The 13,539-nt window shown below is 44.1% G+C and overlaps 1 protein-coding gene across 1 annotated transcript in view; it reads left to right on the forward strand.

Moving 5' to 3' along the window:
• Window positions 1-777: 777 nt before the first annotated feature.
• The window catches only part of LOC138497369 (cadherin-7-like), a 1,579,032-nt gene continuing 1,566,270 nt past the window's right edge, over window positions 778-13,539 (forward strand). Inside the window, exon 1 of the mRNA XM_069620790.1 lies at window positions 778-1,273. The gene's annotated coding sequence lies outside the window, so the exon portion shown is untranslated. The remainder of the gene's footprint in view (window positions 1,274-13,539) is intronic.

Raw genomic sequence — 13,539 nt, forward strand, 5'->3', positions numbered from 1 at the left:
AGACCCAACGATCTTCCTTTTCATGAGGTAACCTGTGTGCAGACTGACAGCTCATCCCCACAGTGCACGCTGTGCATACCATCACCGTGGTTCAGTCTAGTGACACGCCTGGGGCCTGCCCTGCAGTTGCTGGCAGTGCCAAGTGTCGCCTCTAGAAGAGAGAGACACGGTTATCTAATGAAAATACAAAAAAAAGCACATATACACCAATAGCATCTGCCTTACTAGCCTCCAATGTAATGCTTTAGTCACTGTATCCCAGTGCACAGTGGATAGATGCTTTCTTTATACAACTATGCCAGCCTCATTGTATCAATTGATTCTTAATAATGGGACGTTTTCATGATCACAAACAAGCAGTGAGTGGCATAATTATATAGCTTACAATTTGAAGACCGCCATGCTAGCGCTCTTCGTCCGTTGGCAATGTAATAATATTACATTGTATAATTAATACATGCATGTTACAATCCGCTATGAACAATGAACAAACCTTCACACAAAAGATGAATACATGTATACAATTATGCAATTGCCCTTGTCTGACAGACAATAGACGATTGGTATTTTATTCGGACAAAGTGCGCATTATGAGGCACTCGAAATTGGGCACATCACTGAGAGATGTAGCCGGAACTTTTTCGCAACACACACAAGGCCGTGGAATGTACTTCGGTCGCGGTGTGTATGCTATGTGAATTGCTGAATCGCCGGGCACACACTACGTCAGATTGCCTTTGCTAAGGGCCACCTCCGGGTGCAGCTTCGCTTCCAAGTAACTATTGTGGCTTCGAACATTGATCGTGTGTTTCTCTGAATAATCGCCAGGCAGAGGGCATGGCCCTTTCCCTTGCCGGACACAAGATAAATGACCACCCTCGCACCCTAGGAACTTGCCAAGGAGGCTTGTATGTGTCTTCTGCAGGAAATGGAGCGTCGGCGTCTAGTTCGCTGGCTGGAGCTGCCTGCATTTTAATGCAGTCTTCTGAATGAACATCAGAGCGGCCTGGCGATATTTTGGACAAAAGTCCCAGTGTTCTGGGTTTGTTACTGAGAGCACCCAAAATAGCACGAAGTCGGCAGTGACATGTTGCGAGGTTCACAACTCTAATGTGCAAGTGTCTTTTCCCTGGCAGCAGGAAGCTGCAGTGTGCGAGACTTTCCGAGCCGACTGGAGTCAAAAGAACCCCGTCTTTGTCTTCGGATGTTTAAGTTGTCGCTCCCATGCTTCGCTTGAATACTCGACTCTCCGGGCTTGCTGGTTTCACAAAATGTAAGTATCCAATATTTTATTATTAATTGCTGCGTCCTTGCCAAAAAAAAAAAAATGATGGCCGCATAATACCACCGTGTGGAGCATGAGCCCAGTTAAGTTAAGCAGGTCGTGCACTACGAGAAGATAAAAAAGAAGCCCGATCCACAGAATCAAAATCCGAAACCCCTGTCTCCTCACTTTTCAGTCACAGAGTTGTGAAAGTTATGGGTTTTACGCATAAATCACTCTTACGGCCTTCTTTGGAACTGTTTGATGGGGAAGTGGCGAAGAGGGTGCCTGCACTGTTAGCGTGCTGTTGCTTTTACCTGCATTGCTGCTGCGTACTGCACTGTGCAGACTTGTCAGAAACGCGCGCCCCTTTGCACACCGTGTTTGGACCAATCTGCATGATGCTAAGCTGGGCTCGAGCACTGGTAAGTCAACCTGTTGCCGCGTGCACGGCGCCTTCACTGCTGCCGCTTGGTGACTATTGAAGTACGGTGGACCTCTCCAGAGATTTACAAACGCGGTTTAAAATGGGGACATCCCATTGAAAAACGCTTGATAAATCAGGCGTGAGAATAGGGGCAAAATTCCGCACATGAGATGAACAGTTGTTTACTTTTCAATTAGGTATTATCTTGACAACTAAAACACCTGTATAAGGTTGGAAGTCTGAGAGACATCAGGCTGAGTCAAGCGGTTCGGCTGGGGTGCAATGTCTTGCTACATGTGCAGGACTTTTCAGGTAAACAGCACTGCACACATCGGCTCCCTTGTTGGCGTTGATTTTGAAAGAAATTGGGTGGGAAACAGCAGAGTGCGTCATTGAATCTACGAAGATGTCTATTGCGAAGGACGACATAGACGGTCCCCATTATTGTTGCTCTATTTTTTCATTTCCATCTAAAATGTGTGTGTGTTGCAGAGACGTTTTTATGGGAGGGCAAAAGGCGCACTTGCCCAGGGCCCCCACCTTGGAAGGGGGCCCCACAAGGCTGCCTGATCTGAAAAAGTATGACTCCATTGTTCACCAGTTTTAAATAGCACACATCAGGATATTTTATGGGTTGCTGCTGAGGCTCTAAACCTATTGCCTTTCTGTTTTGAAGAACATTCTGCCTTGATCAATTCATCATGTATTGCTTTCTGTGTCTCTGTGGTATGCATAGTTTGTGTGTTCCTTACAGCACAACTCTGCAATATTCTTTCCTTCCTGTGGGAATTATGGTGATCATGTGCAATAGGCTACGGTGAAATGCATATTGATAAATTGAGTGCCACAATGGTTCAGAAGTTAGCTCAGTGTGTGAAGCACCCATTGCAGAGATATGTGTTCACATGCAAAATTAGAATATCACATTCCAGCAAGGCTGGCTAAACATTTCCGTTGTCTGAAGTTTATAAAATTGCCTGCATATGTGCTGGTATCAGCAATGTACCTGCACCAGATGGGGAATGCTATAAAAACTAACATATCATCTGTGTGGTGAAGGTCTAGGAATTGGTTTGTTCAGATGGGGTGTTGTACAACCTGTACAACCTAGGCAATCGCCTCCACTGATGGTATAAACTGTTAGTCCAAGAGGTGAATACGTATCCAAATCCAAGACTATGGAACAAAAGTGTTCAATCTTGTATCCTGGATTTGCCAGCAGACAATACAGAGACCCTGGTCAAATCATCAAATATATCTTATATTACTTTGGTGTCTTCTGTGAAGTTTGCCTTCTTGCATGCTGCTGGTATCATTTAGCCCATTCATTGACCTGGCTTCTTATGTAGGCCAATTGGGTGGAAGGGGTGGTAGACAGAAGAGAGCGAACAAGATGTTGCAGGCCTCAGGCTACCATATTTTAAGGTCTGCTTGTTTGATACAAAAAACGGTTTGCTTTTTGGTAAAAATCAAAGGTTTTTATGCTTGTTTAAAATACAAAAGACAAACTCAGATAAAATGTGTTAAATCACATTGATTGATATGCTGGTACTTACATACTTCCCTTGATGATGGAGAGAATGAAGCTAGAACCATTCCCATTTTGCGTAATACCCTTCTATAACATTTTGTAAAAAAATTGTCATGCTTCGTAATGTGATTTGTCTACTTTCCACGTCTGTTTTTATAAAATGAGATGTTTTAGTTCATGGTAAGAACTGGAAAAGAAAGTGTTCAAATGCAGAAATTGCAGAGTTGGCACAAATCCCATCTTCACCCCTTCAGCCCTTAACCAGTGTGTGATCCTGGGTATCTCATTTAATCGTATATTGCCAGTCCCTAAACCTTTCAAAATTGTCAGCCCTTCAGAGTGATTTCCTTCTCATGGTATGATCTTCATAAAAGACGTATTCATTGTTTCACTGGCTATAGAGTTGCTTCCACTTTAATAGTGAGCATGTTTATATTGCACAACACGGGCATTTGTTCCTTTGATATCTAATGGCAACTCTATTTAAAAACCATATCCCACTTCTAATCTCAGTCTGTCTGGATCAAGACACCTTCCTGGTAGCTTCTAATCTGCATCCACTATCCATGCTACGGTATGTGTAGCTTTCTCCTTCCTTCCAATTGGTCTGCTCTATCCATGCATGAGCACCTTTGCATTCTGTGAGGCAGCTAATGTGAGTTCTCTATTATGGGTTACTTGTACCTTTTACAAACGGTCCTGCATTAATACTACAGGCTGCACACCTTCCTGGATGTTATTGATAACATTATCTGTATGCACTACAATAGTAACCTCTTCGTAGACTGCTAATGTTGGTCCTCAAATGCTACTTGCTTATCATTCTGATTAGAGCACAAATGAAGAAGGTAAGGGGACTTGGAAGTAAAAGTGTTTATTATGTTGCAAGACAGCATATCAACCTATAGGTTGTGAGCGAGACCGGTGGGGGGTGTGACCAGTATTCTTGATCCCCTCATTCCTTTGGTTTGGTGAGGGGGTCCCCAAAGATGTCCGTGCCCAGGGCCCCAAAAGTGCTTAAGATGGCCCTGGTGTGTTGTGGTCTAATGAATCGACATGTGTTGTAGGAAAGTCATGTGAGTCCTTACTCTTAGTGCATTACATGGTACTTTTGATAATAAAAGGTGTGACTTCATATACAACGCCTGTAGGGGGCCATGTATCGATATTATGTGTACCACCTACCATACCATACGAGGATATTGCAAGTCCCGGAGGAGTTCCATGATCAAATAAGCACAGTGGTGAAAATGGAAACAATGTAAAGGGGGATCCCACATGGGCTGATGTGGGGGTGGAGTTTGGAGGAGGGGTTGGAGTTACGAGGAGGCTGAGTTCAAAGGGGGCAGAGCTGGCAGTTGAATTGCGCTCAAAGGAAATGTTCAAAATAATAGTTTTTAAATGGTGCAAGTTCTTTCAAACTGCTTCTTTTCATACTCGAACACTTTACATCAATTCCACTTTAAATCACTTTCATGGCAGTGGTGCACCCAAAATATGTTATCATTGCCTTTATAAAATCGCTTTAGAATATCATCACCAGAAAAATAACCTGAGAGATGAGATTTTCCAATAACTACGCTGGCAAAGTATAAAAGGTGCTCACTTTTTAAACCCGGCAATCTATAGTGCAATGTTCCCAGGAAAACAAAATCCAAATATGAAACAACTGCTTTAATGACAAGTGTATGTGGTCTTGTGGGTTAGCGTCAACACTGGGTGAAATCATGATAGCCAAACACTTGGGCAAGCTTGCCGGCCTCAAAAATACCCAAGGGGTGACATATCTGCCCTCTGAAAAAAGCGACAATGCCTACCCACATGTATAATTTCCTTGTGCCTAATTACTGGAAAAGCAGAGGGTGGCATATGTTTGTATCGTTGTGCACTGATGGAGCTACCGGTGTGCTCAATCACCAGAATAGCAGTGTGGGTATGTGTTGCAGGTTATGGTTGAGGAGCATTGCCAAAGCCGGTAAGGATGCCTGGTAAAACCAGGCATCCTTAGTGGGTCCGGCGAGGGGTCAGGGAGCTAATAACGGGCCCGTTATTAGCTCCCTCCCCATTCCCATTGAGCCCTATGGGGTCTCAAATGGGAATGGGGATGGGGTTTTCCTATGAGGATTTAACGGGTCCTCCATGGTTGAAATAGCCCGGTAAGTCCTCATTGGAGGAACCCGGTACTGGAACCCAGAATGAAGGCAGCCATGCCCTTATTAAGGGCATGGCTACCTCCATACTCGTAATAAGGCCCATAGTGTGCGCAGTAGGTCGAGGATGAGGTGCATTGTCAGAACTGTGTAAGGCCTCAATCACTGGAGTGGCAGTGTGTACTGCAGATAGGGGTTGAGGTGCACTGCCAGAGCTGCGTATAGCCTCAATCAGTTGAACTGCAGTGTGGTATGAATGTCTAGGTGCACTGACTGAGCTGTCTATGGTCTCAATAGCTGTAGTAGAAGTGCGTCCTGCAAGTCAGGGCTGAGGTGCACAGCCAGAGCTACGAGTCTGGTGTCATTCATTGGAATAGCGGGGACGTGTTACAGGGCAGGGTTGATGTGCACTTCCAGAGCTGTGTGTCTCTTCAATCCCTGCAATATCAGTGTGTGCCGCATATCAATTTTGAGGTGCACTGCCAGAGCAGTATATGGGCTAATGCACTATGATGGCTGTTGAGGATGCAGGATTCCACTATATCTATATTTTAACCGTCTACTAATTGTTGATCAGTGGTGCGCATAGTTTTCTGAAACCTTACATTTTGCCCAATTAGAGGAGTGTGCCTGTGCAGTCTCTGTACAGACATAAGGCCTGCCATCCCACAAAGGAGCCGTGCTTCCCTTGGAGGGCAATGAGTAGAGAGAAAGTGGCCAAAGCAGCCTGTGCTCAGTGCAGGGCCGTGGGGGGCTGGGGATCACCTTCAAGATCACCTGCTCCAGCCTCAGCTCTTCTGAAGCTCCCATGCCTCACTCCTGCGCAGAGTGGGGGTGGCTGGACAATGTAGGACAGAGAGGTGCATGGCATGAACTTTCGTGCAAATATCACACTGCACACTGCGGGTGGATACAGTCCTTTCCACACAACAACCTTTGTCATTCCGGTGTTACGCTAGGTCCTGGGATCCGGCCAGACATCTGACGACGGATCTCGGACCCAGCAAGAGCCGGCCCATTAGCCAGTGCTGAATACGCTGAGTTCCTTTAGAAGGATATTACAAGTCCTTTATGAGGAACTCTAAGGTGACTTGTAAGATTTTTTTTTAAATAGGTAAGGTATTTTATTCCTTATAATACATGGACACACACGGGCATCCTCTTTAATACCTGGCCGCTTGCTTAATCTTATGTAAGAGATCTTTCGTTTTCAATTCCTTATAATCAATGTAGAATATGGATTTAAAAAAACAAAACAAATCTGCACCTTTGAAAACCTTTGACTGTGTTGTAGAAAAATAGTTTAAACATTTTTAATAAAATGCATTGAAAAAACGCTTTTATTTTGTACTTTGAGAAAAGTAATGTACCATGCAGCTTCTTGCTCACATGTGATAATCTTTAGAAGTGCACAAATTAAACGTTCTACCATAAACAGTTACTTGGCAATTAACTACTGTAAAGTGTCACAGAAAAATATTTAGCAAACAATGAATTTTAAATGCTTTTCACTGCTGCAGTGACAGATGGAATTCTTCCCTTTTCTGGCATAGGCAGCAAGCATTGTAACATCACAATGGCAACGTTATACCAGATTAGGGAGCAGTTGTGATGCGATTTTCTCATTACAGGTCAGTTGTGATGTCAAAACTAGTCTGTAATAAGAACATTATTTCCAGGCTTTTATGGGGATATTGCAGGCTGCCATGCATTATAGATCTAATACATGTATATATGCTATTACACTAACAAAAACATTGTTAAAGGGACGTTATGGTTAGTGATGTCATGCATGAGATTTGTGATGCCATCTTTGATGTCGTTGGTGTTAGTCCTTGCAGTGCCCACTGGTGGCACGAGTTATGGTTGCTTAGCTTACCATAACTGTCGAATTTCGTGGGTTTTTCGGTTTTACCTGTAACTATAACATACCTGTAACAACGTTTTTTCATCGAATTTCATAGGTTTTTAAACTTAACCATAACGTCCCTTTAACAATGTTTTTGTTAGTGAATTTAATAGGTTTTTAGTAGGGTACTCTAAGCAGAACGTTGCTATAAAGAGGATAGGTATTTGGTACAGCAACATAACCATAATGTCCCGTTAACAACACTGTGTTACTGATTCCTTCCCTGCCCTCATGATAAATGTGTGAAAAGGGCAAATTGTCTGGTGTATGTATCCATTTGCGCTACCCCTTATTTTTCCAATTGGAGTTGGTGTATCGTACCAATTACAGATGTACATAGTAAATGTTGTTCAGTGTGTCAGGAGGCTCTCTTTTTCTGTTAACAGTGCATGATAAATCTGTACCTCACACTTCTGGCCAAGATAACTACAGATGAGCAATATGGACTTTTCCTAGGGACCCTGCACCTAGTTGTCGTATGTGCAATCACACTGCAGCTATCCGTAGGATTCCATTAGAGGCCACATGTCTGCATCTTCCAATGGACTTGCAAGTAGTTGGGGAAGGGCATGTGTTTCCGTTCCACACCTAGGCCCATGCATAGGTCATCCACTATGTGCTGGTAACACTGCCCCTGTCGCTAGCCCTATGGATTCATGCAGTAGGCTACCGCATTTAAAGTACTGCTGCCGACTTACTGGGTGACTCTGCAAACCTACCAAAGTGTGGCCAAAGTACTCCTAACTGTATAACGGCCACTGATAAACCAGGAACAGCAACCTGCAATGTCACGTGGGCATGGTAAATGTTGCATTACTTTGTTTTATCTGCTGGTTGCCTTTCCATGACCCGTTAAACAGATACATTGTGTGTGCACTCAGCAGTGTGACTGAAAGTATCAAGAGATTGCCTGCCGGTCGTGCAGTTGAAGAAAATATGTTACTGCAGATGGGATAGTTTGTGCTAAGTCTGCAAAATGGCAAAGCTTGTTCACCTTCCTCATGCATGTAAAGGCAAATAAAAAAACAACATAATATGCAGAGCGCAAACAGCCTTAGTGGTGGTTAGAAAAGCGCGTTAGCTGCATGGGCCTCACACAATAAATGGCTTTCTGCTGCATGTAATGAAGCTGTTGTTCCCGTTGTTGTAAACATTCTTGTATTCCACAATGGCCCTCATTCCCAGTATGGTGGTAGTCATGGCGCTATTTGCGCCATGACTGCCTCCCATACCGGTACCGACTCCGGTTTGGTAAGATGGGGAGTTACTGGTCCATTCTGACCTTGGAGGGACCGGAAGGTCCCCATTTACCAAACCATTCCCCATTCCCATTTGAGCCCCCATAGGGCTCACTGGGAACGGGGAGGGCGCAAATAATGGGCCGACATATGCCAAACCCGTTATTTGCACCCAGGTCCCTTAACGGGTCCCGTCCTTAACACCTGGTCAGACCAGGCGGTAAGGAAGGGACCTGCTAAGGGACCTCGTAGTAGGGCGGTAAGGGATTACCGGCACTGGTCTCCTTACCGGTGGCCGGTGTCCCTTACCACCCTACTCGGAATGATGTATGCATATCCGTGAATGCAACCCCTAACACTAATGGCGTAGCATAAAGTGGTTATACTGTATGTGACGACAACTGAAATGAAAGCAGAGGGGACCAGTGGGCAGGTTACCGCCCTTCCAACAATGGTGTATCCTACTTTCATGTACAGCATTGCCCAGAACGGAGCTCTAAAACAACCTTAGCAAACCATGTTCCACACTACAGACGCTTACCCGGCAAAGGGCATTGTATTGTGCATGTACTGGAATGCGCTACTGTACAGAGGGAAGGTACTCGAAAGTGCGTGGGAATGGTCCTTACGGGGGCATTACGACTGGCACCTATGTACGTGAGGGCCACCCAAGAATTCTGTCTCCTGGCCCGTCCACTATAGTATCCAGGTAGGTGCTGCCCCTTCTGTATCTGACCTTTGCTGTCGTTCCTTCTGTATCGTGTGTTAGAACAGCATGATAAATGAAAATGAACTGGGAAAGGCACAAAAGGTAAATAAAGAAAGCACCTTGCACAGATCAACAACGGAATTGCCAATGCACACATGCATGGCTAGACGTGTGGCAGTTTGGGAAACACTGTAGTTGAATCGGTTAGAAAGGGGGTTGCTGTACAAATAGGTTTGTTTACATGTTGCAGAACATTTTCAAGAGAGTCACACTCCAACACTAACTACAAATAAGTATGAATACTTTCAAGAAGGGCACCAAACCAATGTAGAGGCAGTGTTCAAAAATCGGGATGGCTAGCATACTAAGATGAATGTTATAGCTGACGAAAAGTATTCATGCTGTGAATCGTCATATTCCCAAGGGCGAAGTATGTCATTGGCACATGTCAAAGAAAGGCAGAAATGCACTTCTTTGCAATGTACCGTGCTGTCTGTATTCACGGACCAAATAGAAAATGACGCTCCCACATCGGTGACTGCATGATGTGGTAAAAACCTATGCAAAAGATTGGAAACAAACACATAAACTGGGCAAGTGCCTCCTTCACTGTAAACAACACTGAAACTGGTGTAACACGCTGTGCAATTTTCCCTGCACAATCAACAACAGTAATATCAGCATGATTGTTTGCCACCAAAATGTCACACAGAGAAACCAAAATCAGGCACTTCATTGTAGCTACTCCATAGCACTACACAGTCACATCATAGATTGCAAAATCTGTAGCCACTGCACAGTGTTCCCATTCACTTTCAGTCAATGTATGTCGGAATCGCCTAAAACCTGCACGCTGTGCCTCGTGAAACACACAGCCATAGCCGCACCCTCTGCATTTCTGTTCACTAATACACTGTGTAGCACAGTCTTTCTGTACAGACACCACACCCACAAACTTTGTTACCCAATCCTGTAGTGTCTGCAAGCCCATTTCTATGAGCGTCATCTGCACAAGGGGTGTATGTAACACGTGCCACTATGCAACTATCGTGATATTCGCTGGCTTTTCGTGCAGGGCGCACGCAGGAGTGGGGGAATAACTTTGAACCAGGGGAGTGGACGTCGTTTGTTGTGCTGGCTCTGAAAAGAACCTTTGGGGTCTTCAATTGTGTGGTTTTTTTAAGGTGCTTCACTAGAAACACTGTTTTTGCTGTTTTTATACATAAATGTGTGTTTTTAATGTTTGCTCACATTTTACAATAGGCTCTTTAGTGCAGTGTGTAGATTGCGAAACAACACTTCATTTCCACTGTACGACAAAGACATGCCATTTGTCATGAAAAGGTGTATGTATCACGAACCAATGTTCTCATTCTCACAGTAGAACATCCCAGCAGCACTTAAGAAGTCACACATGCTTCTTTTGACTAGACCCCTTCCGACCTTTGGCTGGCGACAGGAATCATTGGAATACTTCCACACTATTATCAGGGGTGTACATGAGAAAAGCTCCTTGGCCGTAGGAAAAAAGCGCTGCACTGCTTTCATCATAATCTTCAGTTGACGGAACACACAGGAACAAGGCATGTAACCCATAAAGAAGGCTCCAAAGTGCATAATCTCTACATGTACAGTTGACGAAGAGGCCATGCGTCGACATTCTAGAAGCAGTCAGCCGAAACAGCACGATTCGACACTTCTCCACAAAGTGTCCACTTCCTCCAAACCAAAATTGCCAGACATGTTTTCTTGGAGGGCATAGACGCACAGATCTTCCACAAAGCCATCACCCACGACGAAAACTGTACGTCTTGCCATGTTTGCCAGCTGCAGTACATAAAGTAATGGGGAAAGTGAATGCCTCCCTTTCCTGTGACAAATACCCAAAGAACTTGATTGGCCAAAGGCCATTGTCATATTTCTATTGGCCAGCATGCTCACAAACGCAGAATGTGGCACGTGCCTTTCTCCAAGTACCGCCAGTACCGCACCCCAGTAAAGCAGGAGGAGTCCTTCTTCCTATTGGCACGCTTTCCTGTGACGCACACCGTGAGCAGCAGATGATAGGACAATCGCCACAGTCCCATTTCCATAGGCCAGAATGGTAAGGAGCATTGAATGTGGCAGGTGCAGGTCCCCAAGTATGTTGAGGGCCGGTCCCCAGTGCAGCAGGAATCCCTCTTCATATTGCCGCACATCCTAAGCAACTCATTGGACTAAGTTCATTTGTTTATTGATTTTGTAGGGCGCACCAAACCCGTAGGTAACTGGGCACAACATAGTATAAGAAAACTTAAAGCTTGATACATAGGGTATAGTTACACAGTGACATAGTAAAAATAACATAGACAATACTGGGCAAAACATGTAGGATGAAACGTTGATGTAATTCTATACAGGTGCATACAATGCAGGTGGGTCATAGATTCTATACAGGTGCATACAATACTAATGGGTAGTGAATGGATCATATGTCATTGGAGCGCAGCCAGTTTAATGCATTACTCCTGAAGCACAGTTAAGATTGGTCAGCTCTAAGGGCTAGGGGTAGGGCGTTCCAGGATTGGGCGGCTTTCACTGGGAAGCTGTTGCCTCCCAATTTCATGAGCTTGAATCTAGGTATCTGAAGGCAGAAGGCTTTGGCTGTTCTGGTAGTCGTGTAGAACTTCTCTGAACCATTCTCACTGCTAGGTAAGGTGGGGCAGTGTTATTCAGGCATTTGTAGGTCAAAGAGATGGTTTTAAGTAAAATTCTGTAATTGATCTTTAGCCAGTGGTGTTATCTACTAGGGATGTTCAAGGCAGTTCTGAGAGCGTTATTTTGTAGGATTTGTATTTTATCCAGGATGTACTTATTGGCTCCTAAGTATAAGGCGTTGCAATAATCCAGTTTTGACATTATTAGGGCGTTTGCAAGGCTAATACAACTGTTTTTTAGATAAGAATGGCCTGCAGGCTCTAATGAGTTTGCAGGTTTAAGCTGTAGATAATGCCATGGAATTCACCTGTTTCTTTAACGCAAGGGTGGAGTCAAGGTAAAACCCTATGGTTTTGACTTCCTTAGCCACGCTAATGGTGTTACCATCAATGCTGAAGGCGGAGTAGTTAGGGTTCCATTTTTTTAAACTCAGGGGAGACCCAAGAATCAGGATTTCTGTTTTCTCGTTGTTCAGGCAGAGGCCTTGGGATGAAATCCACACCTGAATGAAGAGGTATATTTTATTTACCAAGGCCGTATCTTTGTCAAAATTGCCCAAAAGGGGAATGAGGATCTGAGTGTCATCTGCATAATTTGTGTAGATGACACCCAGTCTGTCCAATTTGTCAAATAGGGGCTTGGTAAATATGTTGTACATAGTTGGCGATACACAGGATCCATGTGGAACGCTGAATGTGATTTGGATATGGTCAGCAGAGGCCGATAGAGAGAAAACCTGCATTGTTCTTTTATCAAGGAAGGACTGAACCCATGCTATGGTGCCTGTGGAAAAGTAGGTTGCCGTTGTCAGGTGTTTACATAGAACTCCATGGTCAACCAGGTCGAAGGCTGCTGACAAATCCAAGAGGAGCAGCATGGCCATTTTCCTTTGGTCCTTAAATTCATCAATTTGCATTTTCAGGTCGATGAGGGCCGTTTCCATACCATGCTTAGGCCTGAAACCTGATTGGGGTGAACCAAGGAGGTGGTTAGTTTCCAAGTAATTCTGAATTTGCAGATATGCAATTCTGTCACAATTTTTTTAGGAGGAAGGGCATGGTAGTGATGGGCCTATTGTTGGTAGGAATAGAAGGGTCCAAGGTTTGTTTTTTTAATAACAGTAGAACCCAATAATGTTTTAGGTTACCTGGGACGATGTTGTTGGAGAAAGAAGCATTGATCAATTTAGTGATAAAAGGTTCTAAGCCTCTTGCTGCATCTTTAATAATCTGTGCAGGACAATTATTACCTTGGCATTTGGATGGTTTCAATGATAGAATGTTTTTTTCTGTATTCAAAGTAGAGACTTTAGTTAAACTGAACAGTTCAGGACAGTGAGTGCACTCTACAGGGATTGGGGGTTGTGGTACAGTGTGTTGAAGCAAAGCTTTTTTATTGGCTATTTTAGATTGGAGTGTAAAAATGTTATTAGATAGTGCAATCTGGATGCTGGTGCACCATAGTTTATCCTTGGGTACAGTGTCTGGGGAGCACTAGTGGATTTCAGTTACCGGAGGATCAGGAAAAGTTCCTTGGTGTTAGAACTGGTGTTGGAGATTCTTGTATTGTAGACGTCTTTTTGTAGTTTGGATTATTTCTTTTTTATAATCATTA

This window comes from Ambystoma mexicanum, chromosome 5q (assembly GCF_040938575.1).
Source record: "Ambystoma mexicanum isolate Mex_15411 chromosome 5q, UKY_AmexF1_1, whole genome shotgun sequence".
Classification (NCBI taxonomy): Eukaryota; Metazoa; Chordata; class Amphibia; order Caudata; family Ambystomatidae; genus Ambystoma; species Ambystoma mexicanum.